Below are 16730 nucleotides of genomic sequence, written 5' to 3'. Positions count from 1 at the left end.
TCGTTGGTCGGCCAAGGCTGACGCAAGCCGAGGCGACCGGTCGGGGCTTCAGGCTAGTCTGCTCCCGGGATGATCATCGGGTTAGCCTGGCATCCGAGGGCCAAGCCTCGGGAAATTCCGCTCGTTGGTCGGCCAAGGCTGGCGCAAGCCGAGGCGACCGGTCGGGGCTTCAGGCTAGTCTGCTCCCGGGATGATCATCGGGTTAGCCCGGCATCCGAGGGCCGAGCCTCGGGAAATTCCGCTCGTTGGTCGGCCAAGGCTGGCGCAAGCCGAGGCAACCGGTCGGGGCTTCAGGCTAGTCTGCTCCCAGGATGATCATCGGGTTAGCCTGGCATCCGAGGGCCGAGCCTCGGGAGATTCCGCTCGTTGGTCGGCCAAGGCTGGCGCAAGCCGAGGCGACCGGTCGGGGCTTCAGGCTAGTCTGCTCCCGGGATGATCATCGGGTTAGCCTGGCATCCGAGTCCGCTCGTTGGTCGGCCAAGGCTGGCGCAAGCCGAGGCGACCGGTCGGGGCTTCAGGCTAGTCTGCTCCCGGGATGATCATCGGGTTAGCCTGGCATCCGAGGGCTGAGCCTCGGGAAATTCCGCTCGTTGGTCGGCCAAGGCTGGCGCAAGCCGAGGCGACCGGTCGGGGCTTCAGGCTAGTCTGCTCTCGGGATGATCATCGGGTTAGCCCGGCATCCGAGGGCCGAGCCTCGGGAAATTCCGCTCGTTGGTCGGCCAAGGCTGGCGCAAGCCGAGGCGACCGGTAGGGGCTTCAGGCTAGTCTGCTCCCGGGATGATCATCGGGTTAGCCTGGCATCCGAGGGCCGAGCCTCGGGAGATTCCGCTCGTTGGTCGGCCAAGGCTGGCGCAAGCCGAGGCGACCGGTCGGGGCTTCAGGCTAGTCTGCTCCCGGGATGATCATCGGGTTAGCCTGGCATCCGAGGGCCGAGCCTCGAGAAATTCCGCTCGTTGGTTGGCCAAGGCTGGCGCAAGCCGAGGCGACCGGTCGGGGCTTCAGGCTAGTCTGCTCCCGGGATGATCATCGGGTTAGCCTGGCATCCGAGGGCCGAGCCTCGGGAAATTCCGCTCGTTGGTCGGCCAAGGCTGGCGCAAGCCGAGGCGACCGATCGGGGCTTCAGGCTAGTCTGCTCCCGGGATGATCATCGGGTTAGCCTGGCATCCGAGGGCCGAGCCTCGGGGAATTCCGCTCGTTGGTCACGCGCCTGTCGCTTGCCGCTCGACGAGATTTCTCCGTGGCCAGCTACGATCGTGTTTCTCCTCTTCTCCAAGCGTCGCCTGGGGAACACCAGAAGGGTATTAAATGCTACTTGAAGCGTTACCTGGGAAATCGGATCGCCAGTTGCTGCTTGCAAGGAGTGTCAGTTAAGCGGCCGCGATACGCGCGCTCTTCGAGGCGGATGCGGCCTGGGCGTGAGCGGAGATACGTGGGCCGCGGGATACACGCTGCCCGGAGTGTCCTGCATGAAGAATGCAATTAAGGAGAACGACTCTTAGGAGATCGTGGGAGGATACGCCTCGAGAGCCGGAACGGCTCCGGATTCGGTGCGCCCGCCTTTATTGGAGCCACCCGCATCGGAACGACCGGGGGGCCTCAGTTTGGCTATAAATATAAGTGCAGGCGCGGTGGAGCCTGCCAAGCCGGAGCTATTCAGGTTGCCATGGTTCGTGGACCTCCTCTCCGGCGTGTGGCTGGAAAACCCCCGCCGGAGGAACGGGAGGCGCGCCCCTCGCGACTTTCGCCAACTAGCCGTTTCATCTGGGATCAACAGGGAGGTTCTCCCCGGCGGAACTCCGCTCTAGGCGTTTCATCCGGGATCACATCCCCCTCCTTTCAGCCCCGCCTCCCGATTGAGCTCTGCGCCAGACGCTTCATCCGGGTTCGCGCCTCCTCGCGCTCTTCTCCCTTGTGTTCCTTCCCTCCCCTTCTCCTGGGGAGGACCGGAATATCCCTTGGAGGTGGCGTTCCTCTGGAGGCAGCGGGAACTCCTCCTTCGTCCACTTCTTCTTCGTCCGCGCCGGCTCTTCGTCTTTTGCGTGAGGCGTCGATGGCGCCTCCGGGGAGAAGCACCCACGCCCGGTGGGATTGCAGCTGCTTCGGATGGAGGGTTCGGGATCCCAGATCTTCAGCTCCACGGAGTCTCCACCTCTTCCTTGTTTTCTTTACTCCCCAATTCCCCTCTGGGAATTCTTTGTAATCACACGAACACACCGTTGTAACCAGAAATTATTGAAATGAAAAGAATTGTACATTTTTCGAACTGTCTTCCTGGCTTTGTCGTTCTACTGGTAATACACCCGCAGGTTAGCGAAATTCCAGCTCCTCGGAATTTCTCGACCATCTAGGGCCTCCAACTGGTAGGAGCCAGGTCGGTTTACCCAGCGAACCCTATACGGGCCTTCCCAATTTGGCGCCAGCTTCCCACCTTCCGCGGGTTGAGATGCTTTGGCTCGCCTTAGCACCAGATCTCCGATTCTGAAAAGTTTCGGTCGGACCTTGGAGTTATAATATCGGGCCACCCTCCGCTGATACATCGCCATCCGAACCTGCGCCATTTCTCTTGCTTCTTCCAAGAGGTCCAGGTTTCCTCGGAGTTGCTCCGAATTGGCCTCGGGTCGGTGCGCGGCCACCCGGGGCGAGGAGAGTCCGAGCTCCACGGGAACAACCGCTTCCGTGCCATAGGTTAGGCTGAAAGGCGTCTCCCCGGTAGGGGTCCGATGTGTGGTCCGATACGCCCAAAGGACATTCTCGAGTTCTTCGACCCAAGCTTGCCCCGTCCGACCGATTCGTGCCTTAATTCCTTGGAGGATTGTTCGATTTGTGACCTCGGCCTCACCGTTGGTTTGGGGATGCGACACAGATGTGAACCGATGCTCGATCCCGAACTCCTCGCAAAAGTCACGAAAATGCTTGTTGTCGAACTGTCGACCATTATCCGAGATGAGGACCCGAGGTACCCCAAATCAGACAATGATGTTTTTCTTCACGAACTTCCGGACTTGCGCCTCCGTGATAGTGGCCAGCGGCTCTGCCTCCACCCACTTGGTGAAGTAGTCGATTGCAACAATCAAAAATTTCCGCTGAGCTGAAGCGACGGGGAATGGTCCGAGGATATCCATTCCCCACTGTGCGAAGGGCCAGGGCACGGTGATTGGTGCCAAGGGGACAGAAGGGACTCTCTGGACGTTGGCGTGGCACTGGCAGGCGTCGCATTTCCGTACGTGATCCTTCGAGTCCTCCAACAAGGTAGGCCAATAATAGCCTTGCCTCATGATCTTGTGCGCTAAGGACCTAGCCCCCAAGTGCGATCCGCAGACGCCCTCATGGACTTCGCCGAGGACGTAGGCCGCCTCCGAGGGGCGGAGGCACCTTAAGAGGGGGGCGGTGAACGAGGTCCGGTACAGCCTCCCTTCATAGAGTACGTAGTGGGCGGACTTCTTGACAAGTCGCCGAGCTTGATCTTCGTCTTCAGGGAGGATCCCTTCGGCGAGGTAGGCGACGAGCGGGTCCATCCAAGACGGCTCCGGATCAATCGCCATCACCGCTCCAGCCTCGCCGATGCTCGGGGCATCCAGGGTCTCCAGGTAGATTGCCCTCGATAAGTTGTGCGCCTCTGTGCCCACCAAGCGGGACAACCTGTCGGCCCTGGCATTTTCGCTTTTGGAGACCTGCTGGATGTCGACACTGCCGAGGTTGGAAATGAGTGCTTGCACCTTCCGGACGTAGTTCTGCATAGTCGGGCTCCGAGCCTCGAACTCCCCACGAACCTGCCCGACCACCAGCTGGGAGTCGGTGAAGACCTTCAAACGCCGAATGCCGAGCTCCCTGGTGAGTTTGAGTCCCGTGACTAGGGCCTCGTACTCCGCCTCGTTGTTGGTCACTGGAAATCCAAACCTCAAGGCATACTCGGCTATCACTCCATCAGGACTGGTAAGGACCAGCCCGGCCCCTCCACCCTCAGGGTTGGACAACCCATCGATGTGAAGCGTCCAAATCGGGAGGTAGAGGCTGGGTGTGTTCGGCGGTTTAGGTTCCGCCTCCTGCACCGTGCACTCAGCAAGGAAGTCCGCGAGCACCTGGGCCTTGATGGCGGGTCGAGGCTGGTAGCGGATGTCGAACTCACCGAGTTCTACTGCCCACTTCACCAGTCGTCCCGCATTCTCGGGGTTGCTGAGGATCTGCCGTAGTGGTTGATCGGTTAAGAGGGTGACCGAATGAGCCTGGAAGTAGGGGCGAAGCCTCCTGGTCGCGGTCAGCAGCGCGAAGGCGATCTTTTCAGCCTTCGTGTACCGCGTCTCGGCATCCCGTAGGACCCGGCTGATGTAGTACACAGGCTTCTGGAGCTTTGCCTCTTCCCGAACCAGCACCGCACTGACTGCGGTTGGGGAGACCGCCAGATAGAGGTAGAGCATCTCCCCTTCTTGCGGCTTGGACAGTAGGAGAGGAGACGCCAGGTATTCCTTGAGCTGGTCGAATGCTGCTTGACATTCGGCCGTCCAGAGGAAGTCTTTCGGGCGTTTTAACACCTTGAAGAATGGTTGGCAGCGTTCGGCCGATTTTGCCACAAATCGTCCAAGCGCGGCGACCCTTCCAGCGAGCTCCTGAACCTCCTTTACTTTGGTCGGAGGGGACATACCTTGGATGGCCTTGATTTTGTCTGGGTTGGCTTCGATACCCCGCTGGTTGACAATGAAACCGAGGAACCTTCCGGCCGAAGCGCCGAAGGCGCACTTCGCTGGGTTCAGCTTCATGCGAAACTTCCGCAAGGTGGTGAAAGTCTCCTCCAGATCCGCGATGTGCTGGTCTGCATGGCGGCTCTTCACCAGCATATCGTCCACGTACACCTCCATGTTTCGGCCGATTTGCTCTTTGAAGATTTTGTTGACGAGGCGCTGGTAAGTGGCGCCAGCATTCTTCAGACCGAAGGGCATTACCTTGTAGCAGTACAGCCCCCGGTCTGTTATAAAGGCAGTTTTCTCCTCGTCCTGTGGGGCCATCATTATCTGGTTGTAACCGGAGAAGGCGTCCATGAAAGACAGCAGCTGATATCCGGAAGTCGCGTCGACCAGTTGGTCTATTCGCGGAAGCGGAAAGCTATCTTTAGGGCACGCCTTGTTCAGGTCGGTATAGTCGATGCACATCCTCCACTTCCCGCTCGCCTTCCGGACAAGTACAACATTTGCCAGCCACTCGGGGTAGCTTACCTCCCTTATGAATCCTGCCTCCAAGAGCTTGTCTACCTCCTGGTCGACCACCTGGATCCGATCCGGGGCACAGTGTCTCTTCTTCTGCTTTATTGGTCGGTGGGTCGGGTCGACGTTGAGGGCGTGAGAAATGACCTCCGGGTCGATCCCAGGTACATCGGCCGCCGACCAGGCAAATACATCGGCATTGGCTCGGAGGAATTCCACCAACCGGGCCCGAGCTCCCGAGTCGAGATTGGCGCCGACCCGGACCGTCCGGTCCAGGCGGCCTTCCTCAAGGAGAACTTCGACCACACCCTCGGCTGGCTCCCCCTGCCGCAAGGCCACCTCGTCTCTGGCGTCAAGGGACTCGACGCTTAGGGCTTCCACGGGCTTCTTCCCTTTGAGAGTCGCTAGGAAACATTGCCGTGCGGTCGGTTGGTCACCTCGGACCTCTCCGATCCCAGCCGCCGTGGGGAACCGCATGAGCAAGTGGTACGTAGAGACCACCGCACGAAGGGCGTTCAGTCCGGGTCGTCCGAGGATAGCGTTGTAGGCCGAGGGAACACGGACGACCAAGAACCCGAGTCGCACCGTGGCTTCTGCGGGTGCAACGCCCGCAGTCACAGGCAGCTCGACGACTCCTTCGGCCGGGACAGCGTCACCAGTGAATCCGATGAGGGGGGTGGATGTTTTGTGCAACAATTGTCTGGACAAGCTCATCTTTTGGAAGGCCTCGTAAAACAAAATATCGGCTGAGCTTCCACTATCAACAAGAACACGCCTTACATCATAGTTTGCCATAGTGAGGGAGATTACCATGGCGTCATCGTGGGGAGTCTGAACCCCCTTTACATCCTCATCAGAAAAGGTTATTACATTGCCGACCCTCTGCCTCTTTACGACGGCCATCCCTGATGCTTCCGCCGAGCCCCCTGCGTTCCTCACAGGCCGAGAGCAGCCCCCAGTGATAGTATGGATCACGCCCGCAACGGGTCGGTTCTGCTCCCGAGGCTCCGGAGGAGCCGGGTCGGCCGGACGCGGGTCCGCGGGGGGACGTCGGTCGCTCACATATCGACCGAGACGCCCCCGACGGATGAGAGCCTCGATCTCGTCCCGAAGCTGGAAGCAGTCCTCCGTGTCGTGGCCGTGGTCTCGGTGGTACTCACAGTACGCCCGAGAGGGCCTCTTCCCAGGGATCTTCCGCATCTGTCTCGGAGCCGGGAGATCCTCCCGCCCCTTGATCTCCATAAGGATCTGGGCCCGGAGAGTCAGGAGAGGGGTGTACCGGTTGAAACGTCGAGGCGGAGAACGAGGGCGTGGGGCGCCGTGGTTCCTCGCCGGCGACGGGCTTCTGCGCCGACGCTGGGGCGTCGGGCTCCTCCTCTGGCGTGCCTCTTTTCGCCTTTTCTTCCCAAGCTTTGGAGGGATCTCGGCGGCCTCCTTGCTCCGGTGGGCGGCCGCCTCCTCGGCGTCCGCATACTGGTTCGCCCGAGACAACAGCTCCGGGAAGCTCCGTGGCAGGCGTTTATCCAGGGAGAAGGTGAGTCTGCCCTTCCGGAAGCCATGCTTCAGGGCTAAAAGGGCCACCTCCTGACTCAGGTTCCGGACCTCCAGCGTAGCCTTGTTGAAGCGGGTAAGATAATACCGCAGGCTCTCTCCCTCGTTTTGCCGGACATCAAAGAGGGAGTCGGAGACCAGTCGCCGCCGGCTACTGACGGCGAAGTGAGTGATGAAGAGGCGAGTGAACTGGTCGAAGGGCCGGATCGAGTCAGCCTCCAGCCCGGCGAACCACGCCCTCGCCGGGCCACGGAGGGTTGCCGGGAAAGCTTTGCAGAGAAGGGGATCTGATGCTCCGTGGAGGAGCATGAGGGTCCTGAAACTCTCGACGTGATCCCGAGGGTCCGCCGCCCCGTCATAGGGCTCGATCGCCGGCATTTTGAAACCCGGCGGATTCGAGGTCCGCAGGATCCTCGAGGCAAGCGCCGGCTGGGAGGAGATCTCCAAGTCGGCGAAGGGATCTTTGGAATGGCCCTTCAGGACCTGGAGTTGTCAGTGGAGATCGTCCACCCGCCGATCCAGGGAGCGCGACCGGTGGGTGGGAGACAAGGAGCGGCGAGAGGGAGACCGACTGGAGCGCGGGTTCCTTGAGGACTGGGGGGTCTGGGAACGAGCCCGGGCCCGCCTCTCGTACCCCGCGCAACTCCGATGGGAAGGTCCCGGCAGAATGGAGCGTGCTCGAGAATCCTCCTCGCGCCGGCGCTCCTCCCCATGAGAGAGGAAGGAGCGCGGGTTGAGGAGGGCAGGCGAACGCTCAGGCAGCAGCGGCTCCTGAGCCCGCTGCGGCGCCCGGGACATCGCACCCTGCAGATTCTGCACCGCCTCCGCGAGGGTGCGAACCTGCTGGGCTAGCTGGTCGAACTGGGCGACTTCGACCGTCTGAATGGGCGGTGGGGCGGTGGAGTGTTGCTGAGAGCGTGTTGGAAATGCAGCGGCTTCCCGGCCAGAGGCGCGAGAGGCCCCGCGACCGGAAGCATTGGAAGCTCCACGACCACCTCGCCGTGCCATTACGATCGCTCTAAGATCCGGCCCTTCCTCTAGCGCCAACTGTTGCTGGTGGTCCAAACCGAGAACGATTGGCACAGCGGTGTGAACGGGGTTCCCTTGGAGTTGGGTTGATTGCGCTCCACCTTCCACCGGGAAACCTGCAAGCAAGCCTCGCACCACCACTGGGGTAGTGGGGGCCCTCCGACGATCAAGTCAGAGGAGATTGAAGGAGAAGGAGAGATAGCAGCAGCAGGTAAGAGAATACTCTGGAAAACCTTTGCTTACCCTCCCCCTTCTCCCCCCCCAGCCGCATATATACCAGGCTGGGGGGTCTTTTTGGGGGGTTGGTCATCGTGTGGCACGATGGAGTTGCCACTGGCATGGCCGTTACAGGGCGTCATGGGGCAGCGCTGGGTACGGCCATGACAGGGCGTAGTGGGGCTCCGCTTTGTACGGCTGTTACAGGGGATCGTGGAGCAGCGCCGGATGCGACCGTTGCAGGGAGTAGTGGAGCAGGGGGCCGCGGCGTGCCTCAGGGGAACAGCCTGTCGTTGTCGGGAGATTGCCGACTCGGGGTCGGATGACTGGATCAGGGGGCAGCCGACTCGGGGTCGGGCTGCGGAGCCGAAGATATCCGACTCGGGGTCGGATTGCTGGATCAAGGGACAGCCGACTCGGAGTCGGGCTGCGGAGCCGAAGATATCCGACTCGGGGTCGGATTGCTGGGTCAAGGGACTGCCGTAGTCTTCCTGGGCGCGCGTGCCGGTCACGTGGGGCATGGTGGCTAAATTCCCCCGTAACAGAAATATTCTTGTGATATCATTATGAATGGTATTACTGTAATGAATGGACGATTGAGCAATGGCATCTACTTGTTATCACAACCTGTTAATGTAATGTACACGTCAAGTAAGCATCCTGGAATAGATAATATCACGGATGTCTACCTTTAGCATCATAGGCTAGGTCATATTAACAAGAACAGGATGAACAGGTTAAGTAAAGAGGGAATCCTCAATGTTAATGATTGTGAATCATTAACAACTTGTGAATCATGCCTTCTTGGTAAAATGACTAAATCACCTTTTACTGGAAAAGATGAACGAGCCAGTGACTTATTGACCCTTGTACATTCTGATGTATGTGGGCTAATGAGCACAGATGCTAAAGGTGAGTATCCATATTTCATTACATTTACAAACGACCTTTCGAGGTATGGTTATGTCTATTTAATGAGACATAAATCTGAATCATTTGAAATGTTCAAATTATATCGTAATGAAGTAGAAAAACAAACTGGAAAGAGTATTAAAACTCTTCGATCAGATCGAGGAGGTGAATACCTCCCCAGTGAGTTTTTGATATATCTATGAGAAAATGGGATTCTTTCCTAATGGACTCCTCCTGGTACACCACAGTATAACGGTGTAACAGAAAGGAGAAATCGAACTCTGTTAGACATGGTTCGATCCATGATGGGGTATGCTGATCTGCCCATATCCTTTTGGGGATATGCTCTTGAGTCAGCCTGCTATATTCTAAATAAGGTTCCAAGTAAGTCTGTAAATAAAACACCACATGAGATGTGGACTGGATGTAAGCCAATGCTCTCTCACCTTAGGGTTTAGGGGTGTCCGGCGTACGTCAAATGTTTGAAAACAGATAAACTTGAACCCAAGTCTGACAAATGTTTCTTTGTCGGTTATCCTAAAGTGACTAAAAGATATTATTTCTACCTTGCTGAAGAACAAAAGTTGTTCGTAAGCAATAGAGCTGTATTCTTAGAGAAGGAATTCCTTGGAGAAGGAAGTAGAAGCTCTAATGTTGAGCTTAGGAAAGTTCAACATTTAGAAGATCCGACACCATCCACTGAATCAATTGAGTTGGATTTGATTAGATCAGATCCAGAACCCATCTTAGATGCACCATTAAGACGATCAGGTAGAGTACCATGTCAGCCGGATAGATATTACGATTTCTTGGTCCGGGACAAAGATCCTATCGAATTTGATGAAAACGATGAGGATCTGATCACATATATGGATGCAATGCAGAGGTATGACTCTGATAAATGGCTTGGAGCCATGCAATCCGAAATGGAATCCATGAAGGTCAATGATGTATGGACATTAGTTGACCCACCTGAAGGGATTAAACCCATAGGGTGTAAGTGGATATTCAAAAGAAAACGAGACACAGACGGAAAGGTAGAGACCTATAAAGCCCATCTGGTTGCTAAGGGATATCGTCAACGTTATGGTATTGACTATAACGAGACATTTTCTCCTATGGCAATGCTCAAGTCCATTCGGATTGTGCTTGCGATAGCAGCACATTTAGACTATGAAATCTGGCAAATGGATGTAAAGACCGCATTTCTAAATGGAGATTTAGAAGAGGGGGTATATATGATATAACCTGAAGGTTTTACATCTATAGATGAGTCTAAGGTGTGCAAGCTACAAAAGTCCATTTATGTATTAAAGCAAGCTTCACGGAGTTGGAATATACGTTTTGATAAGGTAATCAAAATATATGGCTTCATTAAGAATGAAGAGGAACCTTGCATTTATAAATAGGTGTTGCCCAAGGTGACAAGCCAAGAGGGGGGGGTTGAATTGGTTTCTCTTAATTTTAACTATCTTACTTATGTTAATTGATGAGTTAGTGAAATAAACAAATCACAATACAAACAATAAGAAGTATAGTGGTTCGATGCTCTCCTTAGCACCTACGTCCACTCCCCAAGCGACCCCTTGGAAATTCACTATAATTCCGCGGATTACAGTTGGATTGTTTTCCGGGCTCACAATCCAAAAACCTTTACACTTTGGTTTTTCGGGTTCACCAAAAACCTATGTTGGTTTTACGGGCTCACCAACGAACCTTTACAATTGGTTTTACGGGTTCACCAATCAACCTATTCCGTTGGTTTTGCGGGCTTACCAACTAACCTTTACAAGGAGTTTAATAAACAAAGAAAGAAGATTTAAGCTCCTAGATGAGCAAATATAACAATATGATCTACAAAGAAGAGTTTAGAGAATAGTTATCGCTTGATGTGACTTCTCTCTTCTTTGTCAAGGATGCTTTACTCTTCAAGGGTGGATGGAGCTCTTAATGACTCTTTGAATCTGCTCAACCACTTTCTTTTGACTCTTGAATGAAGCACTTGGATGAAGAAGATTAGGGCACTTTCTCTTTCTTGTGTACACTTTGATATTCTTTGGAAAGGATGTTCTCTCTGATGAATAGTGCCACTTTAAATAGTTTCCTTCATCCATTGGACAAGCCCCAATAGTTAGAATTCAAAAACTAGCCGTTACTCACTGTTGGAAGGACAAAAAGTACTTCTGCAGAACTAGCCGTTATGCTTCTGCCCGTGTTTGGGTCGGCTCAACCTGTCCTTGGGTCGACCCAACTTTCACTTGGGTCGACTCAACCTTTCCTTGGGTCGACCCTCTCAGAACCACAGAAACTTGCAATTCAGCCTTCCTTCACTTGGGTCGGCCAAACATTTCTTTGGGTTGACTCAAGGTTTAGTTGGGTCGACTCAACTTCTTCTTGGGTCGACCCTCTCAGGGTTTCCAGAGAACCTTTTCTGTCATCTGTTCTGTCTTGCCTTTGGGTCGACCCTCTCAGGATTTGGGTCGACTCAAGCTTGGGTCGACTCAACTTCATCTTGGGTCGACTCTCTCAGTATTTCCAGAGAACCATTTTCTGAGTTGTTGAGAAGCTTGAAGTTTGGGTCGACTCATGCTTTCCTTGAGTCGACCCAACTTACTGTTCATCCGTGCCATTTTTGCAGAAGTGTGCCAAATGCTTTCTTGATGTGCCGGGGTCGGCCCAATCAACCCTGGGGTCGACTCAATCCACACTTTGCTGCAACTCAAGGTTAGATTCATCCAAGTAAACAATGAAATGCATCTTTAACTTGTTATACAAGTATACTGAGAGTAACAGACTTATAAATGAAGTATCAAATTAACTTATAACATACTCTCGATTATTGCTTGTTAATCATCAAAATAACACTATCATCCTCAATCTCCCCCTTTTTGATGATTACAAAATATAGAGTATGAGTCTATTGATACTTGTCTTATAATCAGTTTTAAACGGGCTCAAATTGCTGAATTTCAGCTTTCAAATATGAGAGTGAAGTCTCCCCCTATATCATTCAAATGTTTCCAATTTCACTTTTTGAATTGCTCCCCCTTTCATTTATATTTCATTAAAGATGAAACTCCAAAAATTTGAGATAAAGTATGAGTTTCAGGTTATGTATCGAGGTGTGAAAGGTGCGTGCCAAATTCTGAAATTCTATGTGCCAAATTCTGAAATTTGATAGAAATTTTTGATTTGATCATTTTCATTGTTACAAATTGCTCCCCCTTAAATGTATATGCTTTCCTATTATAATTTTCAATTTGTTTTACAAGTTATTTCTCTTTTCTTACACAACTTATTTTTCTTTCTTTACTTCTTCCCCTTTTTGTTATCATCAAATAGGTGCATGGGAATAGACACAATAAATAACAAACATTCAAACTTCATTGATCAAAATAGAAACATTTTAGTACAATCATGCCAAAAACAAAAGCAAATACAATGTTCCTTAATCAAAGTTCAAAATACATGATAAACACAAAATATATATGAGAACTAGATACCTATCCTAGGCTCTAAACAGAAATACTAATATCAGCCTAGGGAGTATCTAATGGCTGGGATCTAGTCCTCATCCTCCTAGTGTACGTGGCGAGGGGAGGTCGAGCCTGATGAGATTGAGTCTGGCGTGGAGCACGGTGAGCTGGATGACTCTGTGCCGAAATCTCTGACTCAGCAGCCTGTGACACAGATGGTCCATGAGTCTCTCTCTCTCTCCGTAGAGCTCCTATCTGCTCCCTCAGATCACTGATCTCAGCAGACATGATATCTAGTCGGCTCGTCAGCCCATCAGTGATAGTCCTCGCCTGAGCTGACATAAGCTCAGTCATCCTACTCCAGAAATCATCTGTATGTCCCGCAGGAACAGATGACGATGGTCCAGCCTCAGAAGGTGCAGTAGGATGATCCATATGCTCCTCATCCTCAGGGATAGGGTCTCCAATATCTGGTGCATCACCCTCTGGTGCATCACCCTGAATCCCTGCTCCAGTATGAACCCGTTCACTTTCTCATAGCCCATGCGTATAAGTGATCGTGCAGTGTATGTATCAGTATGAAGTAGCTGCCTGGAGATCTCTCCCTTGACAGATATGTCGTGCTATCGGAAGATCAAGGTGAGTATCATACCATAAGGCAGGGATACTCTGGAGTTACAGATCACCTTCCTCATCTGCCTCAGGATCATGGCCGGGAGATTCAGGGGAATACCCTGAATAATATGCTCCATCACTACTAGATCTCGCTCTGGGATGAGATCGAATCTCCCGCTCTTCGGAAATAAAATCCTATTTATGATGCTGAGCAATAACCTCATTTCTGCAGAAAGAGAGCTTGCTATTACCTTCTTCGAAAAGTCGAAGTCTTCATTCTCCATTATCAACTGCAGGGCTCTCATCTTGTTTTCAGGCTTTTCTGGAGTGGCTCCTTCGCAGGGGAGATGAAGCAACTCACTCAAACTCTCCTCGGAAACTCGAACCCTAACTCCTCGAACTTCCGAAATAAGCCCTCCCATCCCAGTTTTGAGGAAGGCATAGAACTTCCGAACTAGTCCGGGGTAGATCATCACATCTAGGGAGCAAAGATACTCCCAACCTTGCCTTTGGATCCATTCCCTCAAACGGAACCCTTCTTGATCAAAGAACTCGGAATGGATCCTTCTCCCCGTTGTAACCGGTCTCCCCGCAAACCTTGCAAGTTGTACTGAGGGGGAAGGAGGAGGAGGTGGCTCTGCACGTGCCTCACGTTGTGGAGACACTGTAAATGGCTCCGTAGCTTCTCTTTCCTCACGTTGGATCCGTGAGACTCTCCCGGATCTCTTGGCTACGGCTCTTTTGGGTCCCATTTCTCCAAGATCTTGAAGTAATCTAGCGTTTGGAGTTGATTGGAGGAGTTTGGAGTGTGGGGAATAGAGTTTTCAGAAGAGGACAAGGGCAAACAGTGCCCTAAAGAAGCTCTCGGGTCCTCCTTTTAACAGTAGGGTCCCGACGTTGGGTCGACTCAAGAATTTGCTTGGGTTGACTCAACGTTGGGTCGACCCTATTCTGGGTTGGGTCGACCCAAGTTCAGAATTTTTTTTTCTTTTTTTTTGTTTCTAAAAATTTTCCTTACTTCCAATCCTTATGAATTATTTCTGGGACAATGATACATGAGTTGGGAATCTATAGATGACAAGTTTGACTCATGTTTCATGGGTTTTTAGAAATGGGAGGAATGTATCATGAGACTGCTTGCTCTCTTTTATGTCTCTTCAATAAAAAGGATCACATATGCCTAATTCCCTCCTTAGCATGCAGAATCTATCTTCACTCAAGGGTTTTGTGAATATGTCGGCTAATTGTTTTTCAGTGCATATATGCTCAATACATATGTTTCCATTTTGCACATGATCCCTAAAAAAATGATATCTTATTTCTATGTGTTTGGCTTTAGAATGCTGAACCGGATTTTTAGTAAGATTGATGGCACTAGTATTATCACACTTAATAGGAATATTATCTAGCTTAACTCCATAGTCCTCTAGTTGTTGCTTAAGCCATAGTATTTGAGCACAACAACTACCAGCAGCTATATATTCAGCTTCAGCTGTTGACAGTGCCACTGAATTCTGCTTTTTGCTAAACCAAGATACTAAGTTGTTTCCTAAGAATTGACATGTTCCACTAATGCTCTTCCTATCTAATTTGCATCCAGCAAAATCAGCATCTGAGTATGCAAGCAAATCTAGACAGGAGTCTCTTGAGTACCATAATCCTATGTTCGTAGTTCCTCTTAAATATCTAAGGATTCTTTTAACAGCACTTAAATGTGACTCCTTAGGATCTGATTGGTATCTAGCACATATTTCTACACTAAATACGATGTCTGGTCTACTAGCAGTAAGGTAGAGCAAGGATCCAATTAGTCCTCTATAAAGCTTAATATCAATACTCTTCCCTTTTTCATCTTTGTCTAGCTTACTAGTAGGATTCATTGGAGTGCCTACTCCCTTATGATTTTCATTCCCAAACTTCTTTAGTATTTCCTTTGTATACTTAGTTTGATGAATGAAAATACCTTCTTTAGTTTGTTTGATTTGTAATCCTAGAAAAAAACTTAGTTCTCCCATCAAACTTATTTCGAATTCTCCATGCATTAGATCAACAAATTCTTTGCAAAGAGTATCATTTGTGGCACCAAAGATTATGTCATCTACATATATTTGTACCACTAATAGATTTTCATCCTTTCTTTTGAGAAACAGTGTTTTATCTACATTTCCTCTACTAAAGTCATTATTAAGCAGAAATTTGCTTAATCGATCATACCAAGACCTAGGTGCTTGCTTCAATCCATATAATGCCTTATGTAATCTAAACACATGATTTGGCAATTCATGATTCTCAAAACCAGGAGGTTGCTCTACATATACTTCTTCCTCTATAAATCCATTTAAGAATGCACTTTTTACATCCATTTGATACAATTTGAAATCCATGAAACATGCAAATGCCAGAAGTAATCTAATAGCCTCTAATCTAGCTACAGGAGCAAATGTTTCATCAAAATCTATCCCTTCTTCTTGATTGTATCCCTTAGCTACAAGTCTAGCTTTATTTCTTATAACTAACCCATTTTCATCTAATTTATTTCTAAAGATCCATTTTGTTCCAATTATAGAGTTATGCTTTGGTCTTTCAGTTAATGTCCATACATTACTTCTTTTGAATTGATTTAATTCTTCTTGCATGGCATTTATCCAATTAGTATCTTTTTCAGCTTCTTCATAAGTCTTAGGTTCTAATTATGAAACAAAAGCAAGATAATCATTTAAATTTCTAAGAGAGGATCGAGTTCTTACCCTTTGAGATGGGTCACCAATGATTAAGTCTTTAGGGTGTCCATATGCATACCTCCATTCCTTTGGCAAGTTTTGAGATTGTGGTGGCACGCAATCATCTCCCTTATCTTGAATTGGCACGTCATCAATATTCAACTTTTCAAAGTTAATAATTCCTGTATCATCATCAAGAATATTTTCTTTCCTAGCAGACTCACTATCAGACTCATCAAATATGATATTAACTGACTCTTCGACTACAAGGGTTCTTTTATTGAATACTCTATATGCCCTGCTAGATGTGGAGTATCCTAAGAAGATACCTTCATCTGACTTGGCATCAAATTTATTTAAATCCTCCTTGCCATTGTTTAAAATGAAACATCTACATCCAAATACTCTAAGATATTTAGCAGTTGGTTTCTTATTTTTCTAAAGTTCATAAGGAGTTTTCTTGGTTATTGGTCGTATTAAAACCCGATTTAGAATATGGCAAGTAGTGCTTATAGCTTCAGCCCAAAAGTACTTTGGAAGATTTGACTCGCACAACATTGTGCATGCCATTTCTGCCAATGTTCTGTTTTTCGTTTCAACAACCCCATTTTGTTGAGGCGTTCTAGGTGCTGAAAATTAATGTGAAATACCATTTTTATTACAAAATTCTTCAAAGTGTTGATTTTCAAATTCAGTGCCATGATCACTTCGAATTGCTATTAAGGTGAGCTTCTTTTCATTTATGATATTATTATAAAGTTTCAAGAATTCTGAAAATGCATCATTCTTATGTGACAAAAATGAAACCAATGTATATCTTGAAAAATGATCTACAATAACTAGTCCATACTTCTTTCCTCCTAGACTCGCAGTTCTAGTGGGTCCAAATAGATCCATGTGTATGAGTTCAAAAGGCCTAGTTGTTGATACTATATTCTTTGATTTGAATGATGATTTAGTTTGTTTTCCTAATGAGCATGGTCCACAGATTTTGTCCTTTTCAAAAATCAATTTTG

This window comes from Phoenix dactylifera, unplaced genomic scaffold, assembly GCF_009389715.1.
Source record: "Phoenix dactylifera cultivar Barhee BC4 unplaced genomic scaffold, palm_55x_up_171113_PBpolish2nd_filt_p 000533F, whole genome shotgun sequence".
In the NCBI taxonomy this organism is placed as follows: domain Eukaryota; kingdom Viridiplantae; phylum Streptophyta; class Magnoliopsida; order Arecales; family Arecaceae; genus Phoenix; species Phoenix dactylifera.
The sequence above is the reverse complement of the archived record's forward strand: the minus strand, read 5'-3'. Positions refer to the sequence as shown.